Genomic DNA, 23,212 nt, shown 5'->3' on the forward strand with positions numbered 1-23,212 from the left:
TAATGTTCATGATTTGCTCTTGTGTTTCTGTGTGGTATCGCGTTAACACGTGTAACGTTCATGATTTGCTCTGATGTATTTTGTGTGGTATCAAGCTAATCCGTGTAATGTTCATGATTTGCTCACGTGTACATGTGTGGCATCACGCTAATCCGTGTGATGCTCATGATTTGTTCTGTTATATCTGTGTGGTAACACGCTAATTCATGTAATGTTCATGATTTCCTCTGGATTATATTTTGATATCACGCTCTGGTGTATCTGTATTTTATCACGCTTAACCATGTAATGTTCATGATTTGCTATGTGTGGTATCAGGCTAATACGCGTAATGTTCATGATTTGCTCTAGTGTATCTGTGTGGTATCACACTAATACGTGTAAATCTGCTCTGAATTATATGTGTGGTAACACGCTAGTTCATGTAATGTTCATTATTTGCTCTGGATTATCTGTGTGGTACCACGCTCTGGTGTATCTGTATTATATCACGCTTAACCATGTAATGTTCATGATTTTCTCTAGTGTATCCGTGTGTTATCTCGCTAATCCGTATAATGTACATGATTTGCTCTGTGTGGTGTCACGACAATCCGTGTAATGATCATGATTTGCTCTGGTGTATCTGTGTTCGATCACGCTAATACGTGTAATGTTCATGATATGCTTGGAATACCTGTGTGGTATCACGCTAATCCGTGTAATGATCATAATTTGATCGGAAGTACCTGTATGGTATCATGCTAATCCGTATAATGTTCATGGTTTACTCCAATGTATCTGTGTGGTTTCGCGATAATACGTGTAATTTCCATGATTTGCTTTGGAGTATCTGTGTGATATTACGCTAGTCCATGTATTGTTCATGATTTGCTCTCGTGTATCTGCGTGTTATCACGCTAATACGTGTAATGTTCATGGTTCGCTTTTGGAGCATATGTGTGGTACGAGAGTAATCCATGTAATGTCCATGATTTGTTCTGGAGTAAGTTTGTGGTATTACGCAAATGCATGTAATGTTCATTATTTGCTCTGGAATATCTTTGTGGTATCATGCTAATACGTGTAATGTTCATGATTTGCTTTGGGGTATCTGTGTGGTATCACGCTAATACGTGTACTGCTTATTATTTGCTCCAATGTATATGTGTGGTATCACGCTCATACGTGTAATGTTCAAAGAAGTTGGAAGTGTTTGTACTTTTAGACTGATAGAAACATACTTTGATGGAAGAAGTGATACAATAATGAATATCTTAGCTTTGTATACTTAAGAGAATGGGTATTACATGCATTTGTTTTCGGTACAAGCTTAATGGGGGTGGGTATTACATTCTCCTCAAGGCTTATGGGACTGGGTATTACATGTATTTGTTTTCGCTACAAGGCTTATGGGACTGGGTATTACATGTATTTGTTTTCGCTACAAGGCTTATGGGACTGGGTATTACATGTATTTGTTTTCGCTACAAGGCTTATGGGACTGGGTATTACATGTATTTGTTTTCGCTACAAGGCTTATGGGACTGGGTATTACATGTATTTGTTTTCGGTACAAGGTTAATGGGGCTGGCGTATTACATGCGTTCGTTTTCAGTACAAACCAAATGTGACTGGGTATTACATGTGCTTTATTTCGGAACAAGTTTAAAAGGGCTGGGTATTACAGGCACCAAATTTATCTTTTAAAATATCCAACCAAATCATTTGATAATCAATCAGCAGATCAGAATCTAAACTATTTGTACGAAATCTTGCTTAGATCGATCAATGTATAATATATTATTCCCGCACATTATGCGAGAAACAGATCGTGGTCTTGTTTTTCTTGTCGGCAGGATTAGTGTTATACTCGACAAAATTTCGATATTTTAAATGATTGCGTGGCTATTGCTTTGTTTTCATGACATGAAATCCGGTTAATGTAAGTACGAATATTACTGGTTGCAATTTTCGATGATTTGCCAAAACTGCAGTTCATGAACTATATGAACTGGAAAAGTTGTGAATTCCCTGTATTGTATTAAGTAAAGATGAGTTATTATGAGGGTCTTCCATTATAGAAAAGACAGACGAACATATATTATGAACTTCTGAGCGAATGGTGGGTGTAAGATGAAATTTGTTTACATGCACAGTGGAGAGGATGTTGGTATACCTTTATGTCACTTTCATGTATTGTGGTTGAAATTTCGTTGGATATTGTATTTGTTGAGATTGTACTAAGCACACATCTACTTAAAATGATTGTTTCCTTGTGCTAAAAAAAATCAGCCTAACTAGTCTGTAGCACACAATACATTAGGAGTTATTAAACTAGTGTTACGAGTCTGTGCTCTTCAAATAAGTAACAAAAAAGAGTGAAAGACATCAAGCTTGTAAAATTTAACATATAATTTATTTCCCTTGAATAGAAAGTGAACATGATAAGAAACAACTTTTGCGAATTAAATCCAAAAATAATCCAAGAATTACAGACACAAGTCCTAGTAGTTTAAAATCCTGAAAAAATTCAGTAAAAGTCCAGAAAAATCCCAAAAACTAAAGTCGATGACGTGTCTGTGGTAGCTATTCAATTGTTGGTGTGTCAACACTCTTTTGTTGAATCACAGAAATATAATTCCAGGTTTGAATATACTATGCATTCCAGTGATTGTCTCTATCCAAGAGTTTTATCAGAGCACTTTTGTATTTCCAGAGAAAATAATTACTTGAATTCAATTACTTGAAGAAAATAAAATTCAGCCCAACTGGGCATAGCATAATGCAACTTAAAAGTGCTAGATGTTAAAGCACGTATGACCAAGTCCTCACAATCACAAGAATATGTAGTTCTCTGCTTGACCTCAGGTCACAATCAGCATTTTCTAAGAAGAAAAAAAAACACATTACCTAATGGAAGATAACCTTCTAGAATGATCCTGACGTTTACAAAATTAAAACCATAACCTGTAAAATTCACATAGGAAAGTCCAAAACCCTGACCCAAATCAACATATTTACTTCTATTAATAATGATCCTGATATTAAGCCCATACACAGAGAGAATAATTTATCTAAGTATTAGTTGTTCACATAAAAATGAAATAAATAAAATAACAAAAGTCAATCAGGTCAAGCAGAAAATTACTCAGTGTTGGACAAGGTCAAGTCCAGCATGCAATGCTACATTACAATAGCATGTAATGAAATACAAATTTAAACTAACAAACAAACAATTAAATTAAACATAAATAACAATCGGGAAACGAATTTTGCCAGACTAGACAATACCAGCCTCTGAAAGTGAAATTAATGAATTACCAAATATAGAAAATGTAATAAAAAGTATCCAGGAAGTAAACATGACCACGTCAATCATACACTAACATAAAAGGAAACGTTCTTTGAACAATAACAAACATATACACAGTCTTTTATAAATAGCCAGTATAATCAATGAGGAAAACAGGGGAAATTCTTTTTTGTTGTTGTGAAAACTCTAAACTTATGCAAAATACGAAACCGTAAAGAGTTAACTTACAAAAAGCCTTCCTGTCTAAGGTTTCAAAGAAAAATAGGTAGAACACTTCGGAAATAATAAAAGAAATATTAGTTTTAATTAAGATACTAAGCTTCGGGATGCAATTAAATTATTTTCCTATTGATCAAAGGGAAAATAGTAAAAACAATGCAACAAGCAAATATCAACATTAAAAATGAGATACTTATTAACTTTGATGAGGTTGACACAGAGAGCTGTCATTCCCAGTAAAACATTTTTGACCTAGGTCACAGTCCGATGTAAATGTAACTTTTCATGGGGTTATACATCATTGTATCAAGCAAAATCAAGCAATTGATTTATAATACGACTTAAATTTGTTGATATCTTTTTGCAGTAACAACATTTCGACAGCAGAGAGTGAAGTGCGAACTATAGAAAAATTCACAACGAAAGTTTAACCAAATGTCAACATTTTCATTGGTAACAAGATACTGATATTAATAAAAATGATCACATCTGAAAACGTTGAAACGTTCTTGAACATGCTCTGAATATAGAACACGTTGCGTGTTTGTACATATTGCACCAAGTGCGTCACGAACCACGTGCTATTGTTTGTGATAAATGCTCATTAATACGAACATGTTAATGAGGGCAGTGGGGTGACCTGTCGACCTTAAGTACACAGGTACTACGCATGAGAAAATAGAAACATGAAAACATTTTATATTATTCGTGCATTTACACATATAATCGATGGATGTCATATGAAAATAACAACACGTAATTAATATATTTTATACTGATAACTTTTCACTTTCAGCAATTCTAATTTTGAAAAGTCATATGTTGAGTACATAGCTCTATTGAAGTATACAGTGACTGTGAGGAGATGTCTAATTCATGATTATCTTGGAAATTTATATCTTTTGTCCTGCAAATATGGCAAGTGTTGCTATTACTAGTGCAATGCTATGCTGCACGGAAATCGTTTTGTATAGCGTGTGGACTGATAAAAGAACCACCCTGGTTGGTATATGCAATAGATTTCATTGGCAATTGTATTACAATGTTTGATTCAACTGGGGCGGACTGGGAGTGTTTGACAAAGTTTGAAGAAGTAGGTTTAACATAACACATTTCTGGTTGTTGCCTGGCTTGCGGTAGCTCTTGACAAACTTTGGATTTTTGAAACCAGTGATGTTTATAGCCTGCATGTCTGGAACAGTGTTTTCTGTTTGCTTCTAGCATAATAAGTTTCTCACGCTTGAGTTTTTCTGATATTTATAGAAGTTAACTTGGGCAAGTTTGTTTTCAATGCATTTTTGTTTTCGTTAAGGTACTCAGCTAGCTTGTCCTAACTGGTGTCCGTAAAAATTCATTGCCCATTTGGCCCAGGTGCATCCACATGGGTTGCATGGGCGAGGTGGAATGTATGGTCAGGTCACACTAATCACCTGGATGCTTGTTCTTAAAAAAATTGTAGATATAAGACACCAATCCTGAAATTCTGAGTGTTTTTACGACCTCCCTTGTCCTTGTCCTCGTCTGTCTCTCTTTAAACTCGAAATATTCTAAATTTAATTCACAATCTTGATGTAACGAGATATCACTCCACTTGATATTTGTGCTCCTCAACCCCTCTGCCATAACGAGATATCACTCCACTTGATATTTGTGCTCCTCAACCCCTCTGCCATAACGTGCTAAAAAGTTGATGATGTGTTACGCCCCAACGGCGAAAAATCAAACATTTATACATGTGATTAGCACGGATGGCATGAACAGTTTTGAGTTATGTGATACTCTTTCATTTATGAGCTCATTGTATGTATGTGTGTGTGCGTGTGTGTGTGTGTGTGTGTGTGTGTGTTTGCCTGTCCGTCTGTTTCTTAAAATGTTTAGTATGGTGTGTTATCAAAGTTGGAGAGACCTCAAGATGTTTTATAAGTGAAGTTCTTTTTGTTGTATATCTAATGCTGTTCTTTGATTTTACAACAACTCTGTCAGACACAGCATAAAATAAAAAGGGGTCTCTTCGCTTGAAAAGCAGTTTCTAGCGCGAGGACAGCACGATTGATACAACCGGTCTAAGACAATCAGACTTCGAAAAGGAAAGAAATATAAGCAAATCCGCTAGATTTCTCTGTCGCATGGGTAAACGTATTTAACTCGCTTGTCAAAGTGAAGATTATATAACAGTTTAGCAAGATCAGAAATAGGTGATATAACCAAGCAGATTGTACTAAAGGTATGTCAGATATAATAAAGGATCTTAAAGGTGGTAGAATAATTGTACCCATGTAAATTTGATGAAATGACTGTTTCAAATTCAATAATAATAATAACACGTACATAATTATACAGTTATCCATTGAGTATAAATAATTAAACATAAAACAATTTCTCAGTTCAAGGTGGACTTAAAAAGTCTTCCTTGTTTGAAAAAGTGTTTTTCGACTACTTTATAAACATATTCAAAAATTCCATTATTTAAACTTTTGTTCTAATCGATGATTTTCTTGTCAAAATTATGCATCAATAACCTTTGCTAAATTATAACAATTGAAGGGACACTGCTGATTTCATAAAGGCATGTTACGAATCAAGAAGCTGGACGCACCTTTTCGATTGTTCTGTTAACTCAGACTTTGGAGACAATCTTCTCACACTATATCAAACAAAGATACATAAGTGGAGCGACAAATGTCACGAAATACACGTGGGACGGACCAGAGGCCTCGTTCTTTTGATTATCGTTTGTTATAGTGGCAGTTGGTGTCACAGTGAGAGCCGTAGCAATCGTCGATGGAGATGAAGCGATGTTAGTTGGCGATGTATCGGGGGAGAGAGTTGTCGGCAATTGAGGAGCGGGCGCGGATGTCGGCGATGGAGCAGGGATAGTAGTTGTCAGCGACGGAATCGGGGCGGTAGTAGCTGCCGATGGATTGGGTGCGGCGGTGCTCGGCGATGGAATGGGAGCGGTAGTAGTCGGCGATGGAGCGATGGCGGTAGTTGACGTCAAACGCACTAGGGTGCTTGTTGACTGCATTTGAGTCGAGGGGGTAGAAATTTCTTCAGTTACAGTTGTGGTTTCACCACCAGTCCGCCCAGCAGCTAAAATATAAAATGAAATAGATACATCAGAATGGCGTTCAGTCAGGAGACCCGTATTTTAAATGTAGATTTTAAAAAAGCCGAAATAAACTGTCTGCCATGACGTCCTGAACTCCAGGCCGCCATGCATAGAAAATAATGAAATATTACCTAGTAACACCACCATCACCTGAAATGTAGATTTTAAAATAGCCGAAATAAGCTGGCTGCCATGACGTCCTGAACTCTAGGCCGGCATGCATAGAGAATAATGAAATATTACCTAGTAACACCACCACCACCATCATTAGATTTTAAAATAGGCGAAATAAGCTGGCTGCCGTGACGTAATGAACTCTGTTAGAGTAATAGATGGTCAAGAGAAGAATCATGATGACACCGGCACCACCACAACCTAAGCAACAAATATGCTACATATACTACAAACATCATCTTATAAATCAAATCCGTGAGTACATGTCTATCTGTCTACTTGAAGTTATGGATGGATTGATAAAGGTCAGGTTAGATGACTTAAATGCGAGAAGAAAACTTGCAAGTGATGGGGATTGTTCTCTCTGGAAACTTAACATTATTCAAAGACTGATCAATAGTCATCTGATGTTGTTGTTGTGGGGTTTAACGCCATTTTTCAGCACACGATAGGCTATGCATGGCGGCCAGTATTAATGGTGGAGGAAGAACCCAGGAAAACCCCGGGAAGAACCACCGACCCACGAGAAGTTACTGGCAAGCTTTCTCACATATCCACATTGGCCGAATCTTAGAATCGAACCCACGCAGACAGAGGTGAGATGGCAGTGATCCGTAACGGAGAGCGTTTTAGACCACTCGGGGCTCCAATAGTTATCTGAAATTGTATTGTTATTTCTCACTGCTGAAGAAGACAATTGACTCATTATTTAACTTTTAGGCGGTTTTCAAGAGAGAGAGAGAGAGAGAGAGAGGGAGAGAGAGAGAATAATGTAATATTACCTAGTAACACCACCACCAAATGTAAAGTGAAACTGTTCATTATTAATGGAACACCTCGGCAGTGAAGCTGAAAATAGAAGACTTATAATATCACCAATCGCTACTGAAATGATCGTCTGGATTAAAACAAGCTATTACTTTTAATAAGAGTAAGGTTTCTGCAAGACATGGTTAATAAAACAAATGGAAAACTGAAGTGAACAAGATCTGAAAGCCATCGTAAATAACCGCACTGTTTTATTACCTATACAAATTACAATTTTAAACCTATTAATACATCATTTTCAGTTGTTTGTTTTTTTAAAGCGACACCCTACACTCAGCCCCTACGGGATGACAGACTAGAGCCTGTAGAGGCGCTTTGGCAAAATTAAAAAATTACACAAGTACAGTAAATGAATATGAAATATATGCCAATTCATACCGAGGTCATAACAGGAGGCCAGCAAAAGAATATGTAACTACTGCGGCAGCTGCTTCGTTTTTGCAGCCTACGGAAAGAAACAAAAATATCGTATGGATGTTCAAAATGTTGCTTTTTCTATCAATGATTTTATTAAAGAAGTTTCAAATACTGAGTTTCCTTAAAAATGTGTAGTATATTTTTAAAGTGTTTTTTTCGAGTCATTACAGATAGATATGGGAAAGTTTGAATATCACGAAGCTGTAGTATGAAGACTGATGAAAAGACTGAAAAATATATTTCTATCAAATTTAAACTGAATTTCGGATTCCAATTTCAAATATAATTTTTATATTTTACTGTCACCAATAGACTTATAAATTTAAATGCCATCTTCATTCAAATTCAAATGCAATTCTCCGTTATTTTCAAATTACGAAATAATATGTCTTTATATACGAACACAAACTAATAATATGATTGAATTAATTTATATTAGTTTTCGATGAAACTCAAACCATATTTTTGCACAATCTGAACCTGAAAAAAACAACAACAAGGGTTTATTTTAGATATAGTCGACATAGATGTACAATAAAAGTCGAAAATTGTATACATTAGTTCTTCACAGATCATAGACTTAACTACAATGAAGCTGATTTAAAATACGATTATAATTTAAAATAAATGTATTATAATTTAAAATAAATGTATAAAGAACAGTACTTAAACACACACACACACACACACACACACACACACATATATATATATATATATATATATATATATATATATATATATATATATATATATATATATATATATATATATATATATATATGCAGTAAACTGACAACGAACAGTGCGAAACTAATATCTAACTAGCCTGAGTGTTTTCGACTCTTTAATGAATCTTTTTCAAAGGCAAATACAAAACATAGACAAGACATACACATAAAACAGAAAGACAAAACGGTTATGTTTGTGAAACTTTACATGACTCTTTCTACAGGAATTAAACCTTTAGCTTTTTTACGTTTCAACTAGTTTGTTTCAGCTTGTTGCTGATGCTGGAAAATATTTGCATTGACCTAGAAATTGATGAGTCAAAACGATATCTGTTGTTTTATGCAAATTTATGTAAGCGCAAGTTACATCCCGGATATTTCATTTTTATAGTAGTCATAGGCTATTAAGCAAATTTAGAGAATTATTTAAAAGAAACTGTGTCGACTGCAAAATATAATTATGTTTGTGCGTGGTTGTCTTTTTCTAGTTTTCTTGGTTTAAACCGCATGGTTTCAGTGTTCTAAGGCGGCTTATCCAGTAAGATTCCTTTTCTTTCATTGTTTGAGCAACCTTAGCAAACAAATAATAATAGATATAAATATATCCCGATAGTAATCGATGTCTTCTCAAGATACACTTGTGCTAAAAAGATAAAACAAATTCGGGAGACGCCATTCATAATGCTGTTCTTCAATGAGTAAAACCTATTAAAAATACAGCTCGACCGAAGGAAAGAATTTTCCAACCGAAAGGTCAAGAAATTATTCGACGATTATTCCATTTACTGACGAAGCGTCTGTTATAAAAAGATTTAATATAATATTGGAAGACGAGAATGGAGAAATATTTTACTAAAACAATGTGTGTGTGTGTGTGTATTTGGAATTTTTAACGTAGTTTTATCAATTTTTCAGTCATATCGCTGCTATGTCTGCAGTGTGGCAGTTTATAATGATGTCTAGCACTGCGACATCTTACGCGAATGAGTTATATATAAACGACAAAAGAAGATGTTTAAAGTTTAACAAAATTAAAGAAAAGAAATTTTTTAAAAAACGATGATAAAAGATGTTAGCAAAATCATATATAAATGGGAGCCCAGCGAAAATACGATGCTGCTAAAATAAATGAAGCATATACAACTGGTTGTTCAAAGCATCACAAAACTATCTCAAAATAAAACTTTCCAAGACAGATATTGTGACATCTTGAAGCGTGAATCAATGCCACTTAAAAAGTACCCATGGTATATTAGTTTAGTTAGCAATAATGTTTCCATTATTTCCACCCATGTTATTCCATATCTGCGAGCAGATAATGATAAATTTCACAAAGAACATAAATATTGTCGAGGAAATACGTTCAGTATTTTACCAGTGTATTGCTTTAAAGATCATGAACAGGTACAAATAAACGAAGTAATTCACGACCTAAAATTTTAAAGTTTGCATATGGAACAGGGATTTTAGATCAAAATAACGTAAAACACTTCAAGTCAAATAAATAAATGAAAATATTATATAAATGCATTAAAAATAAGACCATTAACCAAATGAAAGGTCAAAATCCAATCGACAAAAGATTAAATAATTGTGTGGATATTTTTTAATCCAACTGATATTATCATGGAGGAAATGACAAAAAAAACCACAAAAATGGCCATTTTTCAATTATAAAGGAGTAAATTTCATCTTGAAGTTTCAATTGAATAGAATATTACTTTAATAAATAGTAAAACAGTTTACTTGAAAAAATAACAAAATCATTATAAAAAAAGTGAATTTGTCTTGAAAATAAAAAACTGAATTATCACTCAAGCAAAACGTAATGTGATGTCAAGAACGATTCAAGAATTACATTTAAACGAGCATAGATTTGAAAAGTGAAAGGCAATGTTATTAATCAGGATGATTTATTTTGCTGTTTTTGAAGAAGATGAACCATAATGTATGGAACATAAGTACTAGTTAAAGTCTTGGTAGTAGCAGCTACACTTAAATATGTGGATATTTTCTGCTAGCAGTTATATCAAGGCAAGCTTGGACATTACAGACAGGAGAGACGTAGGTAGAGCAAATAGCCACGTGACTGCTATACAAGTATTTATAATTTAGGAGAATAGTTTCATCTTTGATAAAATAAAAAAAGTTATTTTTAATATGTCTGAAAACAACGGGGTATTGTTACACTTTGTCGTCAATTGGAATATACTTATGAAGAAATTCATGGCTGTCTAGTTTTCATCTATGGCGTCATTACAAGAAAGAGAACTCTCAACAGAGTTTTTTTTAATTTTTTTATCGAGTCCGGAATTATTCTGACATCTTGACTGGACCGGTTCCCTTTAAGAACCAAATTAATTGTTTCATCAGTCTGAAAGGCTATAGAAGGACACATCGCAAATGTCTTCATCATGGTTATATAATACCTAATAGACTGTAAGATTACTGATATATTATTTATTCTTTCGGTACTGCACGGCGTCTCATAAGACATCAGTATCACCACAAAAGTCCAATGTGACTAAAAACGAATCTCCAGTTTTACATCCACTTATTTATAATAACCTATCAGATAAAGCGTAGTATTTCGTGTTAGGGAGGGTTCCCGTTAGTTTTCCTTTTTCAATAATTAGAGAGGGTGTACGTTTTAGTGAAAGTTTTATGTACATAAGTTTGCTACAAATCTGTTTCCTGAAACTTGTCAGGGTATTCGGCTGTTCACGAATGCACTCACCTACTAAAAATTCACTAGACGGCTAGCTAGCTAGCCAAATATAGAGAATTAAGCAGAAATACAGACAAACGAAGCCACAAAAATAGATACACACATACATACATACATACATACATACATACATACATACATACATACATACATACATACATACTCTTATGTTACGTGTTTAGGCTCTAATAAACAGTAACAAAGAAAAAGTGAAAACAACAAGCTTTGTAAAATTGAAATAATTTATTTCCCTGTAAAGACATTGTTAAAATGAAGAAGAAAAAAAAACCCAACTTAGGTTTTAAGAATCAAATCCATAAATAAATCAACAATAATCCAAGAATTAAAAATTATTAGTCCTAGTAATATTATGTTCTGATGAATCTGAGTTCGAGTCCCGACGAAAAATCCGAAAGGGAAGGCGATGACGTATACTGTGTCTACAGTTCTTTGTTATACTATACTCCCTGAATAAGAACACTCTCATTAGAAGAAGACTTCTCAGAAAAAGGCAAAGTACATGACAAAAAAAGACTACGAGAAGCTCCTGTGTCCCTTAAAATTTTAGTAGGGATTGGATTAGCCGAATCACCACACTACAAATGAATAACAATAAAAAAGGAAGTTGTCTACTTGATTCACAATCAAGGTCAGGAACTAGGTCAGCATAAGGATACAAAGATCTTTTTTTTAGGTGTTTTCGACAGAACAGTCAGGTCAAACTAATTTTTGGAAAATATAAAATTCCAGTAAACAAAATTACATTACTTTAACACGCTAAAAAAGAAAATTTAAAACTTACAGACAATTATATTAAATCAAATATCAATTAAATCAAATATACGTAACACTTCCCCCCCCCCAAAGAAAAAGAAAGATTTATATGATACAGCTTTCTTTTTGCCATATAATAATTATACATGAGGTTAAAAAATGCGTAAGAAGAACTCTTATGAATTATACATGTTCGTGAAATAATACATTTGTATACACGGGGAAAGTGCATCTGCTATTAAATTATCTCTTCCCTTGATGTTCCTGATGACAATATCATATTCATGTAACAACAAACTCTACCTTAGTAGTCTTTATTTTTATTTTTTATCTTGCCGACGAAAGTAAGGGTGTTGTGGTCGCTAAACACAACAATCGAAGAAGGAGCTAAACTAATGTAAATTTCAAAATGTTCTCTTGCCAATATTAAAGCCAACCATTCCTCCCCGATTGTTGAATAATTTCTTCGGTGCTTATTAGAAAAATAGCACACTGGAGGATCAATATCATTTTCATCTTCTTGAATCAATACTGCTCCAACCCCAACATCACTTGCATCAGCAGACAGTTTAAAATGATCGGCTGAAATTTGGAGCTGTTAGAACTGGCGCGCTTTTAAGTATGGCTTTTAACTTGACATTTTTCAGTCCAAAGGAACCTGTTTTTCTTACTCAATAAATTTGTCAGGGGTTCAGTAATTATAGAAAAATTGGAACAACATTTCCGCTAATACGCAGCCATACCTAAAAATCGCATCAGTTGCTTTTTACTAACAGGCACAGGGAATTCAGAGATAGCCTTGACCTTAGCATCTCCAGGTTTAACCTCTCTATGTCCCATGATATGTCCTAAAAATGTTACACTAGCACGACTGAACTCACTTTTAGATAAATTAATTGTCAAACATGCATCAGAGAGTGTGTCAAAGAATTTTCGAATCGTTGCTAAATGTTCATTCCATGTGTCGTTGTAGATGATAACATCATCGATGTAAGCATCACAATTGTCTAGACCAGAGGTGATCAAATTCATGAGACGTTGAAAAGTACTTGGCGACCCTCTTATCCCAAACGGAATCACTCTATAATGCCAAAATGTCCTTGGCATTTCCGATCTTATCAATACAGTCATCGATTATTTGTAATGGAAATGAATCTGTCTTTGTCACACTGTTCACCTTCCTATAATCAGAGCACATTCGAAAAGATTTATCTGATTTCGGAACAAGTATACATGGTGAACTCCTGTCACTTTCACTTCGCTCTATGAAATCATTATCCAGCAAATACTGAATTTCCTGTTTCAAGTATTCCTGTCTGAGAGGATTCGTCATGCACTGGTGTTGTTTCACAGGTTTGGAATTTAAAATTTCAACGTCATGCAAAATTTCGTTTGTTCTTGTAGGGACAAATGGAAATAAGTGCTCATATTAAATTAATAACTGTAAGTTCATCTCTTTCTTTCTGTTGAAAATGTAAATGTTTTTGGTCCAGATCTTTCATAATTTCTGAATTTCAAAGATTTGCCACTCCAACATAAATGGAATCCAATGATATTCCTTCACTTAAATCTTCACTGCGTGGTCATGTATAACTAAATTAATGCATGTTTAACCTGGCTATCTCTTTCAATATACTCCTTTAGCATGTTTCATGTAGCAAAGTAGATTTGTTCGCCTCCCATGAGTATTTATGATGCAGTTTAAATCGTTTACTTTCCTGTCAACTGTGTAGGGACCATACTACTTGACTTGAAGAGGCCAAGACTATCACCAGGCTGAAAACTGCTTTCCTTCGAGCATTTATCATATACTGACTTCATTGTTGATTGAGTAGAATGCATATTTGCTCCTGCAACCTCACAAGACTTTGACAACTTATACATAAAATTGGAAACATAACCAAGAAGATAAATTTCAGTATCTTCATCAGAAAAAAAGTTTCTCTTTCAGCAACTTCAATGGTCCACGCACAGTGTGTCCAAAAACCAGTTAAAAGGGACTGAAACCTAAAGATTCTTGAAGTGATTCCCGAACAGCAAACAATAGTAAATGAATGCCTTCATCCCAGTCTTTACCCGTATCAAACCAATATGATCGAATCATATTTTTCAAAGTCTGATGAAATCTTTCTAATGCCCCTTGGCTCTCAGGGTGAAAACGCAGAAGAATTGAATTATTGGATGTCTCATTCGTATATAACTTGCTGGAAAATTACAGTCATACAATTTGAGTCTTGATCAGATAGGACAGATGTTTGGAAGGCCAATTTGAGTAACAAACTTTATCAAAGCTTTTACTATTGTTTTAGATTTAATATTCCTCAAAAGAATTGCCAAGGGAAATCTTGTTGACACACACATAATGTTAAACAAGTATTGGTTACCTGACTTGGTCTTAGGTAAGGGACCAACACAATCTAACATAATTCCACTAAATGATTCGTCAAATGCAGGAATATGTTGCAGATGAGCCTTATATATTTTCTGATTGGGTTTTCCTACCATTTGAAAATTATGACAATATCTACAGTATTAAAAAATATCACTTTTGATTTTTGGTCAATAGAAGTGAGTCTTGCGATAAGTCTTATTAATCCCTAAATGACCAGCCAAATGAGTTTCATGGGCCAGACTAAGTATTTCCTGTCTGTAAGGATTTGGAACTACAATTTGATAGTTCACTGACCACTCATCACAAGCAGATAGCTCTGGAGGTCTCCATTTTCTCATCAGAATTCCATTTTTAACTAAATAAAATACTGGAACTTCAGTGGCTTCAGTTTCACTATAGGCACTTTGAAACAAACAGGAGATCTCAAGATATCTTTACTGTTCGACGACAAGTGATTGTCATTTATCACCATGATCTGAATAAAGAGAATAAGTAGTTAAACGAGGATCTCTGTGATCAATACCTTCTGATTGATCCAAACAAGGAGTGAAAGTGATCTCATTAGAAGCCTGATCAATACACGTATCAACTAAAGGAATACTTTCCTTATCAACAGCATTCTCAAGAGCCGTCTTTGCCATAGCTCTGGTAACTGCACAAGCTGGGAATAAATCAGGGAATTCTTTTTCAATTGGATTGACCTTCTGATCCAAGTAAGTCTTGTCAGTTACAAGTGGATTAACCACAACCTTTTCTCCAGCTAGGTCGTTGCCTAGTAATAAATTAATGCCCTCAACGGACCAAAAATGCACTGATCCGACTGTCACTGGTCCTGAGACTAAGTCTGATGACAATTTGTTTTACACAATGGAGAGGAACATTAACAAAACCGCACTCTACTCCCTGAAGAAGAACACTCACATTAGAAGAAGACCTCTCAGTAAAAAGCAATGTACCTGACAATAAAAGACTCTGAGAAACTCCATTGTCCATTAAGATTTTAATAGGGATGGGATTAGCCGAATCACCCAGGACTGATATAGAACCGTTCGAAATGACTGGTTCATATTTCTCCATAGTAAAATCAGACTAGGGTTTATTAGACCCAACAAATATATTGCTTTCAATACATGGCCGTGACTCGGACCTCTTAGAAATAAGATCATTTGGAATAGGTCTGTATTGATTCTGGTGCCTTACTTTTCAATTGTGGCAATCAGAAAAAACGTGTCCTTTCTTCTTGCAATAGGTACACGTAGGAAGAGACAATGATCTTTGATCAAGTATATCAGAAGCTTGACTTTTAGACGTTGTGCCAGTTTGAGATTTAGAAGGGATTGTATTAGGCTGAACTACGTTTCTGCCAGAAGATGCTGAGTTGAAGTCGTATTTACAAAAGAAACTTTATGAGCTTAAGAATACTCGTCAGTAGCACGAGGAGCATCTTCCAAGGTTTCGATCTTATGGTGGTCAAGATAAATCCTAATGTTAGTATGGACACAGTTCTTAAACTCTTCAAACAATATGAGTTGTCTGAGACTTTCGTAATCTTTATTAACCTTTGTAGAAGAGCACTACCTATCAAACTGTCGTACTTTTTCCCATGCAAATTCGACATAGGTCTGGTCTGCTTCTTTTTAATTTTTTATGAATTTTTGCTGATACGCCTCAGGGACTAATTCATAACCCATCAATATATCGTCATTAACTATGATAGTCAGTGATGTGCTCTAGTGACAGTGAAATGTAAATATCACGAACTTTACCAATGAGTACACATTGCAATAATAGTCTATTACTCCCTCAGTCACTTCAGAATCGCAGCAATTTTTTTTAAAATAAGGAAAATATCTGTCTACTTCTTCCAGAAAAGGAGGTACTAACATTATATTTCTTTAAACATCAAAAGTAGTGGAGAGTTTTCAGTTTGTAAGCTCTAATTCTTTAAACCGAATTTTAAATTCCCTTTCATCCTTCTCTCTTTGCATCTGTCTGTCTGTCTCTCTCTTTCTTCCTTTTGTAGCTGCGTTTGTTCTTTCTCTTTCTCAACTTGCATTTGCATTACTTCCATCTCTTTCTGAAACTGCTTTTGTCTTTCATCTTCCTCTTTCTGAAATTGCATTCATCTTACTTCCAAGTCTCTTCCCATCTGTATCTTTTCTATCTGAAACTGAACCTGTCTTATCTCTGATTCCAATATTTTTAGTTTTTTTTATCTACTTTTGATGATATTATGAAAACCCTGTTGATTTCACTAAAATATTTCAAAATTATAAAATAATACTTGGAATTTAAAACTTTTTTTCAAACAATAGGTTAATTCAAATTTAAAAAATTAAAATTTCTAAAATATTTAGCCGGAATTCAAATATCCCGGACTAGCCCCCCAACTTCTTATGTTACGTGTTTAGACTCTAATAAACATTAACAAAGAAAAAGTGAAGACAATAAGCTTTGTAAAATTTAAATAATTTATTTCCCTGGAAAGACAATGCAAAAATGAAAAAAGAACTTACGGTTTCAAGAATCAAATATAAAAATAATCCAAGAATAATCCAAGAATTACATATTATTAGTCCTAGAAATATAATGTTCTAATAAATTGGAGTTCGAGTCCGGACGAAAAATCCAAAATGGAAGGCGATGACGTATAATGTAGCCTTTATAAGACTGATATGTCTACACTTCTTTGTTATACCACAGAAGAAAAGATTCCGATGTTTACATTTTCGAATAAAATTTAAAGAAATGTCTTTTTCCAAGAATGCTGTATGAGCACTCAAATATTTCCAGGGAAAAGAATTAATCTTTTAGAATCCAAATAATTTCATAAAATCAAATTTCAAATCAAATTGACCACAACAAAACGAACACCTTGACGTCAAGTATTTAGAAGCCCGACTGACTACATTCTGTATAGACATCGGTATAAAACCTGAATACTGTGCAAAACATGCCCGGATGAGGGTCAATCCTCCGGTAAAACCAGAATTTCTAGTACATCGTAAAAGCTATTTACGTCCAAAGTCACGTAGTCCCAGTCAGCCTCGATTTCACTATTATCAATCCCACATTACGAATGAATAATAAAAAATGAAGTTGTTTACTTGATTCTCAATCAAGGCCAGGAACTAGGTCAGCATAAGGATACGAAGTTATGTTTTTAGGTGTTTTCGACAGAACAGTCAGGTCAAACTAATTTCTGGAATATATCGAATTCGAGTGAACAAAATTACATTACTTTGACATGTAATAATTAAAAAAAAACTTACAGATAATTAAATTAAATCAAGTATAAATTAAATAAAATAGACAATACACACACACACACACACACACACACACACACGCATGCATGCATGCATACATACGTGCATACATACATACATACATACTTAGATGTTTTATTTGAGAATTTATGTGTGCATGTACACACGTAGCTACATATTTATGTACGCTAATTCGATCTATCTGTCTTTGTTTCTTTGTCGGTCTCTATTTCTTCTTAGCTGTCAGTATACCTGTAAGGCGGCTAACCATCTGGAGAACTAACTACATAGTAGATGAGTGCATTCCTGAACTACTTAACACCTTCACAAGTTTCATTGAGCAGAATTGTGGCATACTGCTGACCAAAAGACTTACTCCGAAAGTCCGTCCTTTTCATTTCCACGAACAATGAAGTCCAAAATTGAGAACGATACAAATTTCCAGCTGGGACTTTATTCATTCATTGCATTGACATCTTCTTCCTCTCCAACTCTAAATACTTGCAAAGCAGTTACATGACTATTTTCTGTACCAATGTTTCCTCTGATTTTCAGTGGTTAGTCTTGTCGTGACTTAATTGCTTGCAGATAATATCCGCCGACCAAACCAGGGTAACAATTAGCACCAAGGACATATAAGACAAACATGTAGCTCGAAAAATCTTCGATAAATCATTAATATATCATCGAAAATATTATTTCGTTTAAACAAGATAAGATTTTGTCTAAACCAATATAATATTTTATTTTTTTTTAAACCCATAGTATCCTGTTTAAACTATATATTATTTTGCTTACACAAGATAATATTTATTTAAATAAAATATTGTTTTCTTTCAACAATATTATTATTCGTTTCAACAAGAAAATATTTCGTTTAAACGAGATATTAAAACAAATTCTTGGCACTATCCAGCTACCCTAGCAGTGTTTCCCTTGCCTTCAATCTCATTGACAAACACATTAATACATTTTTACTTCTTCTTCTCATTTCTCTCCTTAGCTAGGAAAAGTCCAAACTGAAAAGAAATCTAAATGAAACTGTGTAGAAGAAGCATTATTTTCAAGAAAATTTCTTTATTAGTTATCCCCTTGTTTGCAATATTTTAAACTAGCAAAGAAATTGTGAAACTTATGAAACAATATATGCAAGGCTTCGAAAACAAATTAAGTTTAACAATGTAATGTAAAAACTGTACTTTTGGGATTATTTCAGCGGTTGTCTTGTCAAGGGGCCTCTGTGTGTGTGTGTGTGTGTGTGTGTGTGTGTGTGTGCACGCGCACAAATGTCGGGAGGTGGATTCACGTGATCCCCCAACGTCAGTCATAGTATGTATCCATCATGGTATTTATTCGTATAACCGCATTCATGAGGAAAAATCCGTACAGTACCAACAACAATCCAGACAGGTGGTCAATCTTTCATCTTTTACAGTTTTTTTGACATTCAAATAAAATTGTGCTGGATAATATTAACTTTTACATAAATTTCCATGAACTTTTCAGTTAACACTAATAACCTTACGTATTCCGTATTTGATTTATTTGTTTATTTTCGTACGATCGACGTTAAGCTAAAACTGTATCCCTGTTAAATTCCAGTTAAAAAAGATGACATAAGGTTTTCTCAGGTACGGCTTCATCCGCTTATTCTATTTCTTAATATAGTCTCTGCGCAGTTTATGTTTGTTGTTGGTTCTTATTTTTGAGCAAAAATGTTCAGAAAATTTAAACAAAACTAGAGTAATACCTGAAACAGAGTGTTTCTCCTCATAATATAAAGAATGAATATTTAGTCCATTACTTAAGTATCACCATTTTATAATTGTTTTTAAGGAATCGTGCCATATAAGTCTTTAATCTATCTTTCTTCTTTAATTGAACTAAGATCATCAAATACTGAGCGTAATCTCCGATCAACAAGAACAACAATCTCCAGATTCCCTTATCGAAAACCAAAGTTTTCAAGAGCTCATTCACTGTATCATCACCTACCTTCTGGAACTATTTACCCATGAGGATGCGTAATTCAAATTCCCTTCCTTTGTTTAAGACCTCCTTATATAAATTCTTTTATGACAAGCCGGAATGACATATTAAAGCCTTCCAATAGAGAACTTTAACTTTATCATTGTGTCCAGAATAATATATATATATATATATATATATATATATATATATATATATATATATATATATATATATATATATATATATATATATATATATATATGACTTCTGACATGCTGAAATGTGTATACCTGCTGTTGTTGTTTTTAACGCCATTTTTCAGTAAACGATAGACCAGTATAACTGGTGGAGGCAGAATTCGGGAAATCACCGATCAAAACCACCCTTCTCACATACCCACATGACCCGAGCCCGATACTCGAACCCGCCGGGAGAGAGGTGAGATGACAGTGATCGGTAATGGGGAACGCTTTAGGCCACTCGGCCAGCTGAGCCCCTTTTGTATACATATGCATTGTAGATTGCTAATATATGTATATGTTGACCACTATAGTTACATATATTAATTAATTTTAACTCTTTGTCAGTACATGAGTGTGTGTAAGTGACATTTAAAATAAATAAATAACATAACCTGTCACAAATATTGAGGACCACATGGGTCTTTCATGCCATGTTATCCTTGTTGAATACAGATTATATTATTATTATTATTATTATTATATCATCATCATCATCATCGTCATCATCGTCCTCGTCATTATTATTATTATTATTATTATTATTATTATTTCAACTTTACATTAGATCTTGTTAAGTAGAAAGTGCATGATACAGTAACCACATCACAAAACTACTTTTTTTTCGTCTAAACTCTCCAAGTTTCACGTAAAATATGCCATATTGTAATTTAACTTACTTAAAAATCGTCGGGGAGTTTTGCGAACTATATAACGATTTAAAAACAAATTGGGGGTATTATGTACACAATTATCCTTAAAAATAACCGGAAGCTCATCGAATAAAATAGGTACACATTCGTCGAATAAAAATAGGTACACATTCTTCTCCTTATCAAAGGTTAAACGTTGGGAAAAGTTTTAATACTGTACGGTGGTTTCTCTTTTTTTATTTTATCAAAACAAAGAATTCAGTCAACTCGACTTTATCGGACCTTCGTGTTTACACGAGTAAATCATGATAAAGCAGTTCAAACCTTTTTCGTTTATTCCATTCTGTATGTGCCGAGATCATTTAACTTTGTGAACAAGGGTATTGATATTTAATATATTCTTTTCTAAAATCCATGCTAAGTTTTCGATTGTTTATCCTTGATATGTTTGCATGATTGATTGCATACATCGTAGAACAGAGACAATAAATAGATAAATCTCTAATATACTTGTACACATGTGCAGGTATCTACAATGCCAAGTATTTGATTATTATTTGTTTATCCGACTGTTAGCTTTATCCGAATTGTTTTCCTTGCAGTGTAGTGTGTCACTTTTATGTAAAAATCAGAACAAACAAATCCAATTCAGTAATGTGACGCCTCAAGTACATAGTTAAATGCCCCACCACCACAACGGATCACTCTCTTTTATGAACCATTTCTTTTACACTGTCAAGATGCGTGTCTGTGTATATATATATATATATATATATATATATATATATATATATATATATATATATATATATATATATATATATATATTAACCGCATAAAACACAGTGGCAACGATATATTGTTTTGTGAGTTTCGTTAAATTTTGTTAAATTAAGGATAAAAATTGTGTTGTATTGACATGATAAACCCTATGGATGTATGTATGTATGTATGTATGTATGTATGTATGTATGCATACATACATGCATGTATGTAATGTACCTATCTATCTATCTATCTATATATATATATGTGTGTGTGTGTGTGTGTGTGTGTTATATTTGTATTACATTTAAGTACGTAGATAGACATCAGATTGAATCCACCGTAAATGTTATTTCATATCGGTAACGTTGTGTATCTTTAAAACTGTAACGAGACTGCTTAGCGTGGTTCCCCCACCCCAGATTGCCAGTATTGTTGTTTGGGCTTATTTTTCTGCAACAGAATGACAACCTCCAATTTTATAAAAGCCAGTAAGCTTTAAATCTAATACATTTAATCATGTGCATTCAAGTACCATAGTGCAATGATTTCTGTTATTTTTTGCACGGATCAAGTTTCGTAACTTCATAACAAAATTCATCTTTATCAGTGCTTATACTTGACAGACCGACATGCATATATTACAAAGATAAATTATGTCATGTTATTTAAATTTTTCTTTTGAAGCAACCAAGAAATTAAAATAAAGCTGATACCGCCTCGAATAAAAGGAATTCGCACTACACTCAAATCTTAATGCCCAATTTATTCGAAATAGATGAATGCTTTATCGTTTATTTTACAAAGCATGATAAACATCTATATCGATATGTTTCGTGTATTTATGTACTTAAGAAGCGGGAATATAAGATAAAAACGAAATGAAAGAAACACGTGCTCAGAATCTTGATCCACAATTACATATTTCTTGAGATATTTTCAAGAATGCTGTTTCCGCCATACTCGCATATTCTCAAAAAGCAAGTTTAAATTCACAAATTGATAAAGATCCGCATATAAGTTTCACTATTGTTTAAACAGACGTCTTTCATAAAAGAAAAACGAAAATGAGAAAATGGTATAATTAAGTGGAGTAACATAAGAGGCTTACCTATTTATATTAGAACACAGAAAAATCTATGTTGGATACACAGGTTCCTCGAATCTGTTTTATTCACTCTTTACGTGCCTTTAATAAGGATGTGAAGAGGAGTTTTCGTCTGAGAATTAATTTATAGCATGTAAACCGTATGTATACCGATAATAGTTCACCATACATTTTTAAATCTACCAGGTGTGGATACCTAGACCTACATGTATTCAGAAGACGTGTTGTTTTGTCGGAGACCAGCATTAATCCTATACATATGAAATACCAGCACGTGGGTGTATCATTATTCATATAGAAACAGTTAGAAAAGTGGTACAACATAATGACTAGTGCTTCTAAATCGTTTGTTATTTGACTTCCAAAGAGTAAATCCTTCGTTATTACGGAGACAGTGAAATCTACTAATCAACACCTGATCCAGCTGACAAGCTCCACTTATCGACATCTTTATAGACCCCTGGCAAGCAACTCAATCAAACCATCGGAAACTTTGATTCTGGAAACCAACCAAATTGGTCAGCTCAGTGGGTGTATTAG

At 34.0% G+C, this 23,212-nt stretch overlaps 1 long non-coding RNA gene across 1 annotated transcript; it reads right to left on the minus strand.

The window, feature by feature from the left end:
- Positions 1 to 2,376: 2,376 nt before the first annotated feature.
- On the minus strand, positions 2,377 to 22,762 carry LOC149805000 (uncharacterized). The gene is made up of 4 exons (XR_016417377.1): positions 22,676 to 22,762; positions 8,004 to 8,070; positions 7,580 to 7,646; positions 2,377 to 6,604 (listed from the first exon to the last, which is right to left on the minus strand). It is a non-coding gene; the product is annotated as an uncharacterized LOC149805000 (long non-coding RNA).
- Between the last annotated feature and the right edge of the window lie 450 nt (positions 22,763 to 23,212).

Source organism: Sinohyriopsis cumingii, chromosome 2, assembly GCF_028554795.1.
Source record: "Sinohyriopsis cumingii isolate HCF-2022 chromosome 2, ASM2855479v2, whole genome shotgun sequence".
NCBI lineage: Eukaryota > Metazoa > Mollusca > Bivalvia > Unionida > Unionidae > Sinohyriopsis > Sinohyriopsis cumingii.